This window comes from Carex rostrata, chromosome 24 (genome assembly GCF_964058835.1).
Source record: "Carex rostrata chromosome 24, lpCarRost1.2, whole genome shotgun sequence".
NCBI lineage: Eukaryota > Viridiplantae > Streptophyta > Magnoliopsida > Poales > Cyperaceae > Carex > Carex rostrata.
The window spans coordinates 5,792,133-5,809,599 of record NC_135941.1 but is presented as its reverse complement, the minus strand read 5'-3'; the positions used below and the strand labels follow the sequence as shown (position 1 = coordinate 5,809,599).

Below are 17,467 nucleotides of genomic sequence, written 5' to 3'. Positions count from 1 at the left end.
CTACAATAGCAGATTTGAACTCATCTATCCAGTATGGATGTGCGGTCTACAAGCTCGTCTTTTATTATTCTGTTAAAAAGGGTACGACAAATTTAGTATACTCGCCTGAATCAACGGATCCACTTTAATACATGACTGAACAAAATTATTCAATAAATTCTTAAAGTTATTTATGAGGTTCAAATACTTTTATTTTTTGTGTCTTTATCATGCCTCTATTTTTAAAAACTTTAATAACTCAAAATTTAAATCTTAAACTTCATTTTGTGAAACCGTTGGATATGAATTACATCATTTTATCTATGCACGTTTAAAAAATTATGACATTTCAACTTTGTTTTGGTTGTCATCTTGAGCTTGTAAAAACGTATACTAATGACGATAATTTCTAGATGCTGACTTTTTAACTTATTGATTTATATAAAAGCAAAATTAAAATGTAATAATTTTTTATTGATACAGAGAGAAAATAACATATATCACATCTAACGGTTTTATTTTGACATTTAAGTTTTAAACTTTAATCTATTTAAGTTTTTAAAAAAAAGAGGCACAACAAATAAAATAAAGGCATTTGAACCCTTTCATCTGAACAATGAAAAAGAAAATTATGTTCAAACACACGTGGTCTTTCTAAATCCGATTATCCACGCGTCTAAAGTTTGAAAATTATTCTGGGGACGATTTTTTATAATTGGTTGTAACTAAGGCCCGTTCTCCGTTATTAGATAACTTATAGGCTTATAGCTTTCCAAGGAGGGCCCCTCAAAGTTCTTTCTAGAAGAGGGAACGGGGAACCAACAAAAATGGGGTAAAGATATTTAACTAAACAGTTTTCGTTTCAGGCAATTTTTGTATATATATACATAGAGGTTGGCTAAGATCAAAGTGGTAGTTCCTGAGTTTTAGTGCTACCAATTCGTTTTTTTAATTTTAAAGTTTAAAACGTCGATCCGAACCGTTCAAGTTGTTCTCCATATTAAATTATGCTTGGACACCAAATTTTACATTTTTCTGAATTTTTTTTACTATTTATTAAGCCACTTTGAAAATCGCTGATCCAACGGTGGCTTAACAAAACAGTAAAATCAGAAGCCACCGTTGGATCAGCTGTTTTCAAAGTGACTTAATAAATAGTAAAGAAATTCAGAAAAATGTAAAATTTGGTCTCCAAGCACAATTTATTATGGAGAACAACTTGAACAGTTCGGATCGACGTTTTAAACTTTGAAAATTGAAAAATGAATTGGTAGCACCAAAGCTCTGGAACTACCACTTTGATCTTAGCCAACCTCTATATATATATACTAGTAACTTGTCCCTGCGTTGCAACGGAAATATATTATAAGATTGAATATAATATAAAGAGACATTTTTGTTTGACATTCACACAAAATTAAGAAAAATATATTTAAATGAAAATAAAAGACACAAATGAGAAAAAATAGATATCAAAATAATAAAGAAACGACAACAAATGAAAAAAATAACAGATTAAATATAATATGAAAAAAAAAATTGAAGTATCGTTGCGATTTAATATCTAATTTTCTCCACAAGCAAGATATGATTTAAATAATGATTTTCTCTACATATAGATATGATTGTTTCCATCAGCACAAGATTTGTTATTCATCTATTCACAAAGATATATTAGCCCCAAACAAAATCCGAAAAGATATGATAGTTTCCATTTTTATTTTCGAAACTATGGAGGAAGAAGAAAAATGAAATGGAGAAAATAGAGAAATAATGAAATAATTTAATTGCAAGAATTTGAGAGGATACAAATTTTAATAGCTACAATTTTAATTTTCGCATATCTGAGGTGAGAGAATTTTTATTTTTGGACCAAACTATCTTTTCGTCAAAAAGGAAACAATAGAGAATTGGATTTCAAATCTTTTAAATTAGAAAGTTATCTTGGTGTGGACCCATGCACAGTGCACCCACATTTGTTCTTTGATTTTACTGTTAGGCTCATTTAGCTATACTATAGATATGATATATTTGATTAAGCATTCTATCGGAACAATTTTAAATTGATACATGTTACATCCAACCAGCCTAGCAAACACAAAGAGAATAAATAATTGATTTGCTTAGTGAAATGAGGTCAAATTTGAATAAGCAACTTTTGCTCAGTGTTATCGAATATCTCAATTTATGCTTTGAAAAGTTGTACAAACAATGTGAAAATATCAAAAATATGACTTTTGAATACTACAAACAATATGAAAAGTTGTACAAACTATTTGCACGGGAAATTTTGAGACAACGATGGATCTTCTATGTGCCCATAACATGATGAACTTCACAAACTCAATATTACATATGGATTTGGTTCATCTGCGATGAAGAACTGATAGAACACTTTTAGATACTTCACCAACCGACGCGGCTAATTATGTGGATAGTGAAATGCTGAGTTTACTTAATGAGTTTCAATTCAAGTATCGACAATAACCTATTCACAAAAGGAAGCTGCTAAAGAACTTATTACATGCCAACTCCTTTATCACCAATTATGAGTTGATACTCGAACTAAAAGTTTCATGCAACAAGTGTAGGCTTCAACGACAAAAAAAAACAAAGAGCATTAAGTTCTACCAAACGATATCCTTAGAAATTTAAATTTGTGAAAACATAAAAAAAAACACAAGTCATGTATAAACAATCAAATACTATGCTTAATTTAAATGATTTTTTTTTAAGTTTTTAGTTATTGTTAGAAGAATAATAAATTGTCTATCAAACACATTATTATTCGAATTTATGTTGTTAAAATTGTGTCTTTAGGAGTAGAGTTTTTAATTTTAGATCGCAAGCTTTTAAATATTTGTTTTTTTTTGTTTTTTTTATCTTTTTTATGTTTTGTTTGTTAAGTTGTTAATTTTATAGTTTGAATTTATATGAATTTTGATGAATTGATTATGTTATAGTTGTATGAATTTTTTTTATACTATCAAACAGGTAGTATTTTTTTATTTATTATAGTTGTGATTCTTAATTTGTTTATTTGAATTACATGTGATAATTATTGTTATTTTGTCTATTTAAAATATAACTTTTTTTCTAACTAACGTCAGCAGGTCCAAATAACTTCATAATGTTTTTGGAATTCAATTCTAAGTCAACGATCTGAATTGTTTTAGCAAGCAAATTTTTTATTCGGATCTAGTTATTTTTTATTTGAAATCCAATTCTATTAAAAAAATCCGAATAGAAAATTTGTTAGTCTTTTAAAGATTTGAAATCCAATTCTATTATTTCCTATTTTACTGTTTCCTTCTCCACCGAAGGATAATTTGGTCCAAAAATTATTTTTGTCTCACCTCATATCTGTGGGAATTAAAATTGTAGATGTTATAAAATCTGCAGCCAATTAAAGCTAGTTGTAACGAGAAATAAGGAAACGAATCGTTAGGGATTCATTCAATTTTAATAGTGACGAACTATGTAGCAGTTTTAGTGGCGAGTTTGTTTTAAACTAAATTTAGACTTCTACACATAAAATAGATGTATTTAATCAAAAGAAGATAGATTATGTGATTGAAGGGTTGATATTCAATTTGAAAGTTCATATTTAAATCTCAGCCGTTGGCGGATCAGGACAACTACGTGCATAATATAAGAATGGAGATATAGGAACATGCTAGCATGCTATGCATAGCATAGAACCCCCTATGCAACGGCTCAGATTTCGAGTTTTCAAAATTCTAACGGTCGATCCGAACCGTTCATCTTGTTCTCCATATTAATATGTATTTGGAGACCAAATTTTACATTTTTTGGAATTTTTTTACTATTTCTTTAGATTTATTGAAAATCGCTGTTTTTTTATGGTCCAGATTTGCTGAAAACATCGATTTTCAATAAATCTAAAAAAATAGTAAAAAAATTTCAAAAAATGTAAAATTTGGTCTCCAAACACATATTAATATAGAGAACAAGATGAACGGTTTGGATCAACCGTTAGGATTTTAAAAAGTCGAATATTGAGCCGTTACACGGAGGGGAGGTATGCTACGCGTAGCATGCTAGCATGTTCATATATATATATATATATATATATATATATATATCATGCATACGTAATGTATATATGCTAAAATTTAGACCTTTCTCAATTATATAGATATTACAGTCCTCATTGCATTATCAATTATAATATTACATAAAGTTTTATAGTCAATTACATTATGTTTAAAAATAGAAAAACGTTGGTGTGCTACATATAGCATAGTGACAGCCGTGCTACCTTTTCAAAAATTTATTGAATAGATTTCAATTGACAAATTTAAACCGTTGGAACCAATCTATTTCGCGAGTGATATATTTATATATAAAATTTATAAATTTTTGTATTTGTTTAGTGCAAAATCAAGCGAAATAATGAAAAAAAAAGAATGTATTTAAATTAACTATAAATCTTTATTTTTGACCGCTTGACTAATAGTGTTGTCAGATTTTGATACTCCGGAAAGGACAAGCTACCAATACTCTTTTCAAACTTTATTATTAATTATTGTTTTTTTGAATGAGAGTGTTAGAGGTCAAGCCATCAAACACTCTTTTCAAACTTCTATTATTATAACATAGGATTTTTTCCATTCAGATTTCAATCTTATGATTTCTTTCATGAGAGGACATGTATCTTTACCATTAGACCAGATAGTGGTTCTTATTATTAATTATTAATCGTGCATCAGAGGACATGTATCTTTAATTTGCATAGTTATTTAGGTAATTCTATTTTTGGTAGATAATTAAATGGTCTAATGTAGCGTAAGTTAATTATTGTTTAGTTGTTTAACAATGATTTGACAATTAATTAATACCTATTCATAGAGATGAATATATATATATATATATATATAGAGGTAGGCTAATATACAATCGATTGTTCCTGAGGTCCCGTACAACTAAGTCATTTTCTGATTTTTAAAGTCCAAATGATCAATCCAAACCGTTCATCTTGTTCTCCATATTAATATGTGTTTGGAGACCAAATTTTACATTTTTCTAAATTTTTTTACTATTTATTAAGCCACTTTGAAAACCGCTGATCCAACGGTGGCTTAACAAAACAGTAAAACCAGAAGCTACAGTTGGATGAGCGATTTTCAAAGTGGCTTAATAAATAGTAAAAAAATTTAAAAAAATGTAAAATTTGGTCTCCAAGCACATATTAATATGGAGAATAAGATGAACGGTTTGAATCGATCATTTGGACTTTAAAAATTAGAAAATGACTTGGTTGTACGGGACCTCAGGAACAATCGATTGTATATTAGCCTACCTCTATATATATATATATAGAGAGAGAGAGAGAGAGAGAGAGAGAGAGAGAGAGGTTGGCTAAGATCAAAGTGGTAGTTCCTAAGGTTTGATGATGCCAATTCGTTTTTCAATTTTCAAAGTTCAAAACGTCGATCCGAACCGTTCAAGTTGATCTCTATATTAAAATGTGCTTGGAGACCAAATTTTACATTTTTCTAAATTTTTTTACTATTTATTAAACCACTTTGAAAACCGCTGATCCAATGGTGGTTTAACAAAACATTAAAATTAGAAGCCACCGTTGGATCAGCGATTTTCAAAGTGGCTTAATAAATAACAAAAAAATTCAGAAAAATGTAAAATTTGGTCGCCAAGCACATATTAATATGGAGAACAAGATGAACGGTTCGGATCGATGTTTTGAACTTTAAAAATTGAAAAACAAATTGATAGCACCAAACCTCAGGAACTACTACTTTGATCTTAGCCAACCTCTATATATATATATATAGAAGGGAGCTGACACGGCAGGATAACTTTATTTAGAAAAAAGAGACATGAAGAGAACATTATAAATTAATTGTTCTTAATTAATTATATATTCAATCAAATTGACATTTAAAAATCACCAACTGATTTGTTCTAAAAATTTTGAACAAAGCAATTAAAGCAAGATCATGAAGATTGTTTTCATGAAGGTTGCTCTTCTACTTCTCTCTTTTTACACTCTTCCGGTATGTTGTTAATTATATATTACAGTGCCTTTTAACTAGGAAAATGAGAGCAAGTATCAAAGCAATCTTCAATCTTCAACAAAAATGTGCGACATTGTAATTAAGGATATGGCGACACCATGCCGTATCGAATGTTTCAACATGTGTTATTTATTCAGATGTCTACGCCGCTGCCGAAATTTTTATTTATACCATAATAAAAATAAAAATAAAATCAAAACACTATCCTTTCAAGAACTAGCCTTTGATTTAGTGGCAAAGACACATGATCTCTATATGAGAGGTAATGGGTTCGAAACCCAGGTGGAGAAAATCCTTTGTTGTATTACAAAGGTATTAAATAGTTTGGTGGTTTGACCTCCAACCTTTACTTAAAAAAAAAACACTCTAATTTTGAGAGAATTCTATATCTACGCGGGTCGCCAAGTTCATCTGCAGCCTCATTCTTGTGGGATCGCAGATTGGCTTGGCGGCCCTCAAAAGTAAACAAATGTACTGTAATATTAAATATATTTAGGTTTTGAGGGGTTTCCAAACTAATATGCGGTCTTCCAAGAATGAAGCCGCAAATTGGTTTGGAGGTCCTGGTACTTAGATATGAAATTCCCCATAATTTGAGGTGTTTTGGTTTTTTTTTTCTTGGAAGGTATAAATAAAAATATTGGATGGTGCTGAAAGTACTTGTTACGACTAGTGTTATAAAAAACGTTCGTTTATGCTGATTAATCGGTCTATTAATTATTTGGCGGTACCCTTCCCGTCACGGATATTCCCAGCTGATCGACCGATTATTTTTTATTATTCTCAATTAATTGCTGCGGTATCCTTCCCGTCCGACGAGTGCATACCGTTATTTACAACACTGGTTATTACAATGCATGTCATTGCCGTTTTCCTAACCGCAGTATTAAATAATTTTCTTTATATAAATCGACCATGATATATTAATAACGATTGAAATCAAATATAAGTATTAGTTTTTCTTTAATAAATTTTCTTTGTTGTCGAGCATTCCAACCTATAATCAGTACTATCAGTACTACTATATAATATCACCTTGAAAATTTTAGAACCCAAGCATCTATCTGTCCAAACAAAATCTGAACCGTACTTCAGTATCAGTACTACTATATAATATCACCTTGAAAATTTTAGAACCCAAGCATCTATCTGTCCAAACAAAATCTGAACCGTCCATTTAATAAATCTGAGCCTTTCATCAAGATATATTTCAATCTCAGCCTTTAATTACTAATCTCGATTTATGCATCTGTTTCATAGTATCAAATGTGTAGAAGTCAAAATTTAATTAAAAACATATCCGTTTCAATGCAACACATAATCTGAGCCATTATACTCGCCACATTATTTTCATTTTTCTTTCTTGGTTGTTGTGCGCATGACGCGCTTTCCTTCTTCACTTCCCGACGCAGATTGGAGCAATCTAAACTAACAATTAATTGGAGCAGTGGAGTAATGAGACACAGGAGAGAAGAGTGCGTATCCTCTGAGATATCTCAACTTTTGCGTGACCGACGTGTCCAGTGCCTATTCGGTGATAGCGCGGGGGGCCTGTATTGCTTTTGCTTTGAGATTCGTGCAGAACTTATTTAAACGGTTCAAATTGTCAGTAAAGTCACGCAAAGTTTGAGATATCTCAGAGGATGCGAATTCCAGGAGAGAAGGGGTCAGCCGGTCAGCTGTGTTATGCTCATTCGCTTTTCTAGACCGAGTGTTTGTGAGCCGCGTACAAGAGTGAACACAGGCGTTTGTGGGCCAAGAGTTCAGTCAAGAAGATGGAATTTCACTGGCTTGGGGGCCAAGAGCCGCACGCGCACTGAGCTGCCTGTCAAAATTTTCTGATTTTTCATTTCAATTTTTTTTTCTTTTCTATTATTTGCTCAGATAAAATAAATATTAAAATCATTAAAATTTTGATTTAAAATTATAATTATATTAAAAATGTATTTGTACTTATTTTTAACTATTAATCAGTTTTTGCTTATAAAGATAAATTGGATGTGTTCTCTAATTACTAGCAGAGTATGTAAACAAATTTAAATTAATTAAATTATTTTGGTCAAGAATCAAATTTATTGATTCGTAAGCCATTCTTGATGCATTTAATTAATTTGTTCGCAAGATATATATTTCATGAATGCTACATAAAAATTGTATTTAATTATTTGAGGATTTTTATTCATGTCAATAGTAATTTTGAAGGGAGGAGGCAATTGGTACTCTTATTAAAAATATGTCATATAATACTTCATTAGTGTCATAGTAGAAAGATTTGATTTATTAGTTTGGAGTTATTAATAACTAATTATCTTTAATAAAATTAATTACTGACAATGAAGACAAATAATATATTATCAAGCTCTAAGACTATCGTTTGCTCTCATTATATACTAATATATTATGAAGAAATCAAATAAAAATTAATCACATACAAAGAAAGTGATCAAAATAATATTTCAATTTCTGTTGCAATGCACGGACACTTAACTAGTTCTCTTAACATATTTCATGAGGTACGTTTACTTAATTAGTATATGAGTAATTATTTTTTTTGGGTTTCTCAATTGCAGAATACTCAAGAAATTAATAAAATAAATTCATTGATAAAACAATTGCAGAATATTGTACTTATAGATATGAAGTACTCACATTGATAAATCTCACGAGAGCAATATCACATATTTTATATGAAAATGAATCTTATAACATGTGTGTTTGTTTTCTTCATCAATCTTTATGTTTTGTATATCTTGAAATCAAAATCTAGAGAGAAGCCTACTCAAAAAGGCCCAATTTTTTTAATCTAATTGGAAAAGGGTCCAAAGAAGTATACCTAAAAGTTCCTGATATGATAAATAGGCCCATATTGACCCAACCCAAGAGCCTCTTATTACTGTTTTAATTAATTTGAATGTTATTTATTTTTTAGGAGGGTTCAAATGCCTCCATGTTTTTGTGCCTCCATCATGCCTCCATCTCTCTCCATCATTTTCAAAGTTCAAACAGTCGATCCGAACCGCTCAACCTAACCTCCATATTAAAATATGTTTGGAGACCAAATTTTATATTTTTAGGAATTTTTTTACTATTTTTTTAGACAGGTACAAAATCAGTAAATCTGAACCATCTAAAAACAGTATTTTTGTACCTATCTAAAAAAATAGTAAAAAAATTCCTAAAAATATAAAATTTGGTCTCCAAACATATTTTAGTATGGAGGTTAGATTGAGTGGTTCGGATCGACTGTTTGAACTTTGAAAATGATGAAAAGAGATGGAGGCATGATGGAGGCATTTGAACCCTCCTCTTTATTTTTTTATTTTGCTAAATGCATTTGTCATGCACTGCCTCAGAGAAGCTAATTCGAATTTGTCATGTATCTGGTATGACTATTATGTTGTAATTTGGTTATGTATAATTTTTTTTTATGTGATGTGATATAATATGATTAAAATAATGGAGAACAATCACGTTACATAAATGCTCATATCACGTGTGATTATGACATGATCAACGCAACGTAAATGATCACATTTAATTATTATATTTAGCAATAAAGTAGACGAGAAAAAAAATTCTTTTTAGAATTAAAATAGTTGCTACGTGAATAAAATAAAAAAGGTTGTCTATAAAATATTAGATGAGAAGATACACATAAAATTTAAGTTGAAATTGTTCTATAAAATAAAACGAAATTAGATTTTAAAAAAATACGAAATTACATCACGTGAATACATGATTTTTCAAAATTATTATTGAAAAATAAATTCAAACCGTTGCAAATGAAAGCTTGACTAATAATAATAGTAAATTACTAAGACAAAAAATTTGAAGGGTTCAAAGTCCAAGTTGTAATTAAGCATAGCTCGTGGGGATTACGATGGCCGAGAAAAAATATGCTGTCTATATTATAATATAATATCCATTTCTGCAAGACAAATTTTTAGGTTATGGATGGATGAAATGAGAATAACTAGAATAGAGGGCTATTTTAGAATAGGGGCTATTCAGAATAGCAATGTGTATTCAAATAATATTTTTGTTATTTGGAATAATTAAAATAGCTACTATTATTTATTTCTTGGAAATGTTGGAATAACTACTATTCGAGAGGAAAAAAATACTTTCTCTTCGGATTTCGACTAACACAGTCTCGAAATTATAAAATTAACATCACTTATGTTATCTCCACGTCGTGATAATTCATTTGAGACCCTACTTGCCTATCTTTTCTCTTAATTAGCACCTTATTAACACTATTTTTTTATCGGTTACAGCTATTCACTATTCCAAATATACAATCCAAATAACATTTTTACTGATCCGAATAGCACCATTTTTATACTAATCTGAAAATCACTATTTTTTTTTCTATTCTCATTTGCCATTTTTAAATTTCACCATTCTAGTTATTCTAACTTTCATCCAAACGTATAAGAGAAAGTAATTAATTAGGAAGATTCTTTGACTTTTTTTTTTTTTTTGAAAATTTGGTAGTAACCACCAAAGATTTATTAATAGCTTTGATTAGATTCTTTGACTTAATGGGACAATTTTGCTCATGACTCACTATTATTAAGAGTGTGTTAATTAGGTAATCATATGTGTCATATAGGTCGTGGCTCTCACTTTGTGGCAGGTTTATTTTTGCAAGCCTCATCTATGTAGAAGAATTTGTTTTTATTTAGAGAGAATAAAATGCTTCTTACGGGAAATATAATTATAAAGGTGGTTTTTCGAAAAAAATATCTTTACCGTACTATCAGTACAGTTGGAGATGGAAATGAGATTTTTTACTGTGTTAATTGCAGTGTTGTAAATAATGGTATGCGGTTGTCGAACTGACAGGGTATCGTTAAACGATTAATCGAGAATAATCGGAAATAATCGGTCGATTAGTCAAAAAAAATCTATGACGGTTTGATCACCGCCAATGACTAATCGGCTGATTAATCAGTCAAAACGGATGTTTTTTACAACACTGGTTAATTGTACGGTGGAGAATTTTTTCATCCAATCACAACTTCAGCACAATATTAATAGTTGAGTAAGAAACAGCTCTCTAATCTCACATCGCCAAAAAAAAAAAAAAAAAATTTAAGCCGGATAATAAAAATCAGTGATAATAAATTTTTTATTTGAATTTCGAACCTCTCACCAGCGATAGCCAACTTGAAGCTAAGGCCTAAGCTATTTATCAGCAGGGTTATGTGCTCCCAATAATTTTAAGAAAATTTATTGCACGACTACTAAGACATATTTTAAAATATGAGGACGGTTCAAATACCTCCATGTTTTTGTGTCTCCATCATGCCTCCATCTCTCTCCATCATTTTTAAAGTTCAAACAGTCGATCCGAACCGCTCAATCTAACCTCCATACTAAAATATGTTTGGAGACCAAATTTTATATTTTTAGGAATTTTTTTACTATTTTTTTAGATAGGTACAAAATCAGTAAATCTGAACCATCTAAAAACAATATTTTTGTATCTATCTAAAAAAATAGTAAAAAAAATCCTAAAAATATAAAATTTGGTCTCCAAACATATTTTAGTATGAAGGTTAGGTTGAGCGGTTCGAATCGACTGTTTGAACTTTGAAAATGATAGAGAAAGATAGAGGCACAAAAACATGGAGGCATTTGAACCCTCCTCTTTTAAAATATTATCTAGTGAAAGTTTCTCACGAAAGATGGCCTACCAATCGGAATATTTCAAGAAGTTTGCTGCAACAGTGTATGGGCTGCTGGAGAGTTGCTGAGTAGGTGGAGGAGAAATTTGTTATGTTTTGAAGACAAAATTAATGGGTCAAAACCATTGGCCTTTTGCTATCGGTTTGAGTTTGACCAATGCTACTTGGTGAATTTTCTATCGGCAGGAAGATCAAAAGAGTGTTCGGCAAGTTGGATTGGCTTAAACTTTAAGCTCCACTGAGGAAAAGGTGTTTGACAAATTTTTTTTTAAGAAAGTGAGTCTTTAGCTTTCTTAAGGAGGCTCAATTGCTTAAGTCATGTAGAATCGTGATTTAAAAATTGGAGGAAGTTTAAGAAAGTGGGCAGAAGGAGGCTTAAGAAAGTTATTTTAAGCTTTGCAAAGGAGCAAGTGTTTAGCAAGCTTAAGACTCCTTAGTCTCTTAAGAAGCTCTAAGGAGGGTGCGCCGAACACTACCCAATTGGTGCTTTGTATCTTTTCCATCGGTAAGAAGTCCAAGCCGACGGTGTTTCAATATAATTAAGAGGCTGTCGAAACTTCTCAGTCTTGGGTCAATTTGTGAGCTGCTTTCTTCTCTATCTCCAAACTTTGTTCTAGAGTTTGCTCTCTTGTAACAATCTAACAATTTATTGTATACACTTGATAATTTCTTTGATTAGTGTATGAGATTGTAAAAAAGTGTGAGAGAGAATGTTAATGGCTTGATTATCTCGTTGTATTTGTAAAGACTCTTTGATATAGTGAAGTTGCACTGTGTGCTTCCGTAGTTTTATATCGAAAGGGTGTCCACATAAAATCTTGTGTCTCTCTTTTATTTTCTTGTGCTTGATTGCTTATTTGTGTTGGCTTTTTAGTTTGACTTTCATATTTCTCCATTTGGTTTGGTATTGATGTATGCCTGCAAGGTGTTCGATAAAATTACTCCTTGATATAGTGAAGTTACCCCGCTGCCGTGGTTTTTTTTTCCGAAAGAGTTTTCACGTAAAATCTTGTATATCTCTATTTTTTGTGCTTGATTGTTTGTTTGTGTTAGCTTCTTGTTTGACTTTCATAATATTAATATTATGTTGAATGGTTCATATCGATTGTTTAAATTTTATAAACAAAATATTAATTCATAGGAGTAGAACTAGGGTGTTCCTAAGTTCACTGAGATATTTTGTGAACTCAACTGTAAACTATATCGAATTGACTTCAAACGAGAAATCTAAACCGTTGAAATCCTTCTACTTTATGAGTGATGTGTCTACATGTGAAATTTTTCAAATTTCAAATTAATTTTGTATTGTCGTGTGGTCAAAATTAAAAGGTTTATAAATTAATTTTAATGCATTCATTTTTTGGACGTCTTTTGACCACTTGACTATATACAAAATTAATTCAAAATTTTAAATTTTTTGTATGTAGACGCATCGCTCGTAAGGTAAAAGAATTTTAACGGTTTAGATTCGTCGTTTGAAACAAATCCAATAGATTTAAGAGTTGAGTTCACAAAAAGACTTGATGAACTTAGGAACACCCTAGTTCTACTCAATTCATAGCAGAAACATATGAGTAAAGCTATGGTATGATGTGCTCACCAAGAGAGTTTGGTGCACACAACTCCAAAAGTATATCAGATCGACGTTAAATGTCGAATCCAAACCGTTAAAATCCATGTACTTCATGAGTGATGCATATACATGCAAAATTTTGAAAGTTTCGAGTTTATTTGCTACAAGGTCAAGCGGTCAAAGAAATAATAAAAATTGAATATATAAAATAACTTATAAATTAACTTATAAAATGTTTATTTCTTTGACCACTTGACCGTGTAGCAAATAAACTGGAAACTTTCAAAATTTTGCATGTATATGCATCACTCATGAAGTACATGAATTTCAACGGTTTGAATTTGACGTATAGAGTCGATCCGATGAAGTTTTAGAGTTGTGCTCACTAAACTCTCTTGATGAGCACATCACACCCTAGCTTTACTCGAAACATATATAATTATGGCGTTCAAGTATTATATTAAAATGATTGTTACAGTAATCTGATACCAGATATGATGGAAAATTATTGGAAGTTGAAGTATAACATCAACGCGTAGGTGTCAGTCTTTGTAGATTACTTGATAATCCAGCTCTCATGATGGAGTATTGCTGTATTGGGACTTAGGAGTGCCAGTATACGTGGAGGTCGCTAGATAGCTACTGTTTATGATTGGAGAGGGAGGATTTATTTTAATAAATAAAAAAATGGAGAGTTCGGTGCTGTAATTTTTTTAACATTGTGTTTATTAGCACCCACATTTTACATATTAATTTTATTTTTAGCCACTTTTCTTAAGTAGAAATTAAAGGTAAAATTATCAAATTAATTTAATGAAGCACTAAGATGTCAAAAGATTAAAAAAAAAAAAATACTAAATTAGATGCATTATAGGTAGGGATGCATAGTAAATTAGTAATCAAGACCATGACCCGATGTAAATGATTAATGGATCAACAAAAAATGATGCAGGTAAGGTTTATTTATATATCTGGAAATCTTCGTGCTGTACTAGATATATATATATCGTATCTCGCAATTTACCAAAATATTGCGAAAACATAAAAATGATAAAGAATGCATAAACAAAAAAGAGGAGGGTTCTAATGCACCCAAAATTTTCTACTCCCATTTGCTCCCAATCCTGAACCGTACATCTCGTTCAAGACTAACGATCCAGATTAAAACGGAAATAGACCTTTCGTTTCTTTTACTAGCGCGCTCCATTATTTCCTGTCCTCTCCAGTGAAGGAAATTGGTGATCCCCTTCAGTTGGCTCTATTTCGCTCTCTCTCCCCATCCTCTCCGATTACCTCCTGTGGAGAAAGTTGCCATGTTCGCTTTTTCTCATTTTTTCGCTTCTCCTTCCTACAATGAAGAAGTGCCATTTTCTGTTTTCCCAGTGAACAAAGTCATGGCTCCATGCTTTGTCGAGCCGTCATCTCCACCATTTGAAGTGACCAACTTAAATTACTTCCTTTAAATTTCTGTTAAGTTTCTTTCAATTTGTCTTGAAAACTCATACTGGAAGAGCGATATGCTTTATTGTGAATGGTTCAATCTTATAATTAGTCACACCATTAAATAAAATAGCTGATAAAATCACTGCCATGTACCAATACAACTGCAATTCTGTATTGAACTCCCTCAAGTTGATTTTTTTTAATAACCAAAACTTGACAACTTGTAGCAATTATTTTTATTTGAGTTCTATACAGTATGTTATATCTCTTTATTGGTGAAATTTAGTTCCAAACTTTCCCTGACTGGTAACTATAGACTGAGTTTTCTACAATTGGTGAAGCTTTTTTTATTCAGTTACGAAATAATTTTCAGAATTTCTCTTTTTTTAAAAGGACGAGTTAATAAAACACTAACTTTTAAATTGATAAAACTGCAACATGCAAGAAGTTTGAAATTGATGGAAAGGCAAGAAGTTTGCGTCACTTGCGTCACAAGTATGCTATTTTGGAGGGATATATGGTATGGATAAGTTGGACCGTTAAATTTGACGTAGAGATAGAATTTGTTACTGTCAGTATGTATGCTCTACTTGTGGGCGAAGAAAATAGAATGATTTCTTTGGAGAATACACCAATTGATCAAGAGCCCTAGAGTGGGTACTGTTGGTATAAACAGCATAGATAGTATAGATAGGGTACTTTTCATATGCTCTTCAACTTTTGGCATTTTTAAGCAGTAATGGAAAGTGTATTTTTGTTAACTGAATTGGATGCCTAAATATAATTTATATGTTATTTGTTTGCTGCTGGGTTCAGTGTCCTTTTCAGTTTTATTCTAAATTGGAGATGAATGTAATGATATTTCTTATACTTGTGTTTTATGTTTCAAACATCAAGCATTCCATGATTTTCTAAGCATTTTAAAAGAAAATATAATAAGAAATAATAATAGGGACTTAGTTGCAGTTTTTGCACATTTTGTTCCGAGAAATGAAACTTTGCAATTTTAATCATTGGGAATCAATTTTCTAAATACCAGTTCCTTTGATTTCAAATTTTGATTGAATTTCTAATCAAAACAAACATATGTTCTAATCTAAACAAATCTTGTTGCCTATGGTACTGGTACCATTTAGTAATCATTTAGTAATTGATATTCGATAACTTAAAATGGTATTGGCCTTGACGAGACATACAAATTGAAATGAAAATTGGAACCATTTAGTAATCTGATACGCAATTTGGATCCATTTAGAAATTTGAAATGCAAATTAACATACACATATATAAGATAACTTGGAAACAAAAATTGCCTTCGAACAAGAAAAATCAATAAAATCAAACTAAGAAGCAAAGTCTTTCATCAATCACCCGATATGACATGATTTCACTATTCTTGAAATGTACAGCGTTACAAGATTTCATAACTACAAACATTCATATACAGCTTTTGCAATTTGCGTAAGTTGAGATTAAATTAGGTTAAATTAAGAATAGTGCCTCCCTACAACATCAGTACCAGCATTGTGATCAGCCGCATAATCAGTCTTTGTCAATCCAGCTTGGCACCAGCCGAGTTTAGCCCCATTCATTCAAGTTGAGTCTTTGTGAATCCAAGCTTAACCCAATTTGCTGATAGAGCTTGGTCAGTTCCTCAAATTAATGACCATTTTGCCTCTATGTTGGGTTATTTTCATTTGCATTAAACACAAATTGAAACTTTTAAAGGTGTCGAAGAGATTGATTGGTTAGTATAGTTACTAACATTATGGTTATTTTACTTTTAGAATTTAATAAATAAGATGTAAAAAAAATTGCATTATACACTACAAATAAGATGGATGTGTGTTAAGTGTAAGTATCTTCTAATTTGCACATTCATAATTTTCCCGTATGGCTCAAAATATCTCTCAATGTCACAGACCCTTGTGTAAACTGGGTCAAAGTGAATGACAAACAGGTTTTTCGTTGGCCTTGTGTTTGGTGGCAGTTAATCACATGCAGGGTCATCATCTCCTTGCTTATCTAAGAACAAAATTTCAAAATAGCTCCCAAAAATTTACAAATGCCTCTTAAAATAATAACAAAGCATATCCAATTTATCTAAAAATTTCAGTTTGAAATGTTCGGTATATCTTAAATTCTAGAATTGCATGCTTTCTTCGATTCTGAAAATTCTCAAGCACAAAGATAGGAGGGAGGAAGAGAGACTTACATGGTACTCTTTTGATGCCTTGCAGAGCAGAAGAGAGACAACCACCGAAACGTGCTGCGGTGAGGCTGACACGAGAGCGAGGGAGAGAGGTCTGATAGGAGAGATAGCAACGAAGATTGTGTGTGTGATCGACGGAGAGCGTGTGAGAGAGAGAGAGAAAGCGGTGAAGGGTGGTCCGAGCGCTGATGGGTTGGGAGGGAGCGACGAATGCGTTATTTTTGAAAGGAGATGGATCGCTCATCGCTGAGAGAGGGAGGGTAACAGGAGATGTCCAGTACTGGACATGAATTTTTTGCGCTCATCAGCGTTCTAATATACACTATTTTTGACGCAAATCTGATGGTGTAGATTTGGGAGCAAATGGGAGTAGAAAATTTTGGGTGTATTTGAACCCTCCAAAAAATAGTGATAATATATAGTCCGGTTAATATGTACAATATTATAACGAGTTAATTTTTGCAATTTAAGGCCCTATTCGGCGAAACCGATGGAATGGAAATAGGAA

General features: G+C 31.3%; 1 long non-coding RNA gene across 1 annotated transcript; it reads right to left on the bottom strand.

The window, feature by feature from the left end:
- Positions 1-16,056: 16,056 nt before the first annotated feature.
- LOC144575824 (uncharacterized) lies at positions 16,057-17,231 on the bottom strand. The gene is made up of 2 exons (XR_013518536.1): positions 16,963-17,231; positions 16,057-16,772 (listed from the first exon to the last, which is right to left on the bottom strand). It is a non-coding gene; the product is annotated as an uncharacterized LOC144575824 (long non-coding RNA).
- Positions 17,232-17,467: the final 236 nt, after the last annotated feature.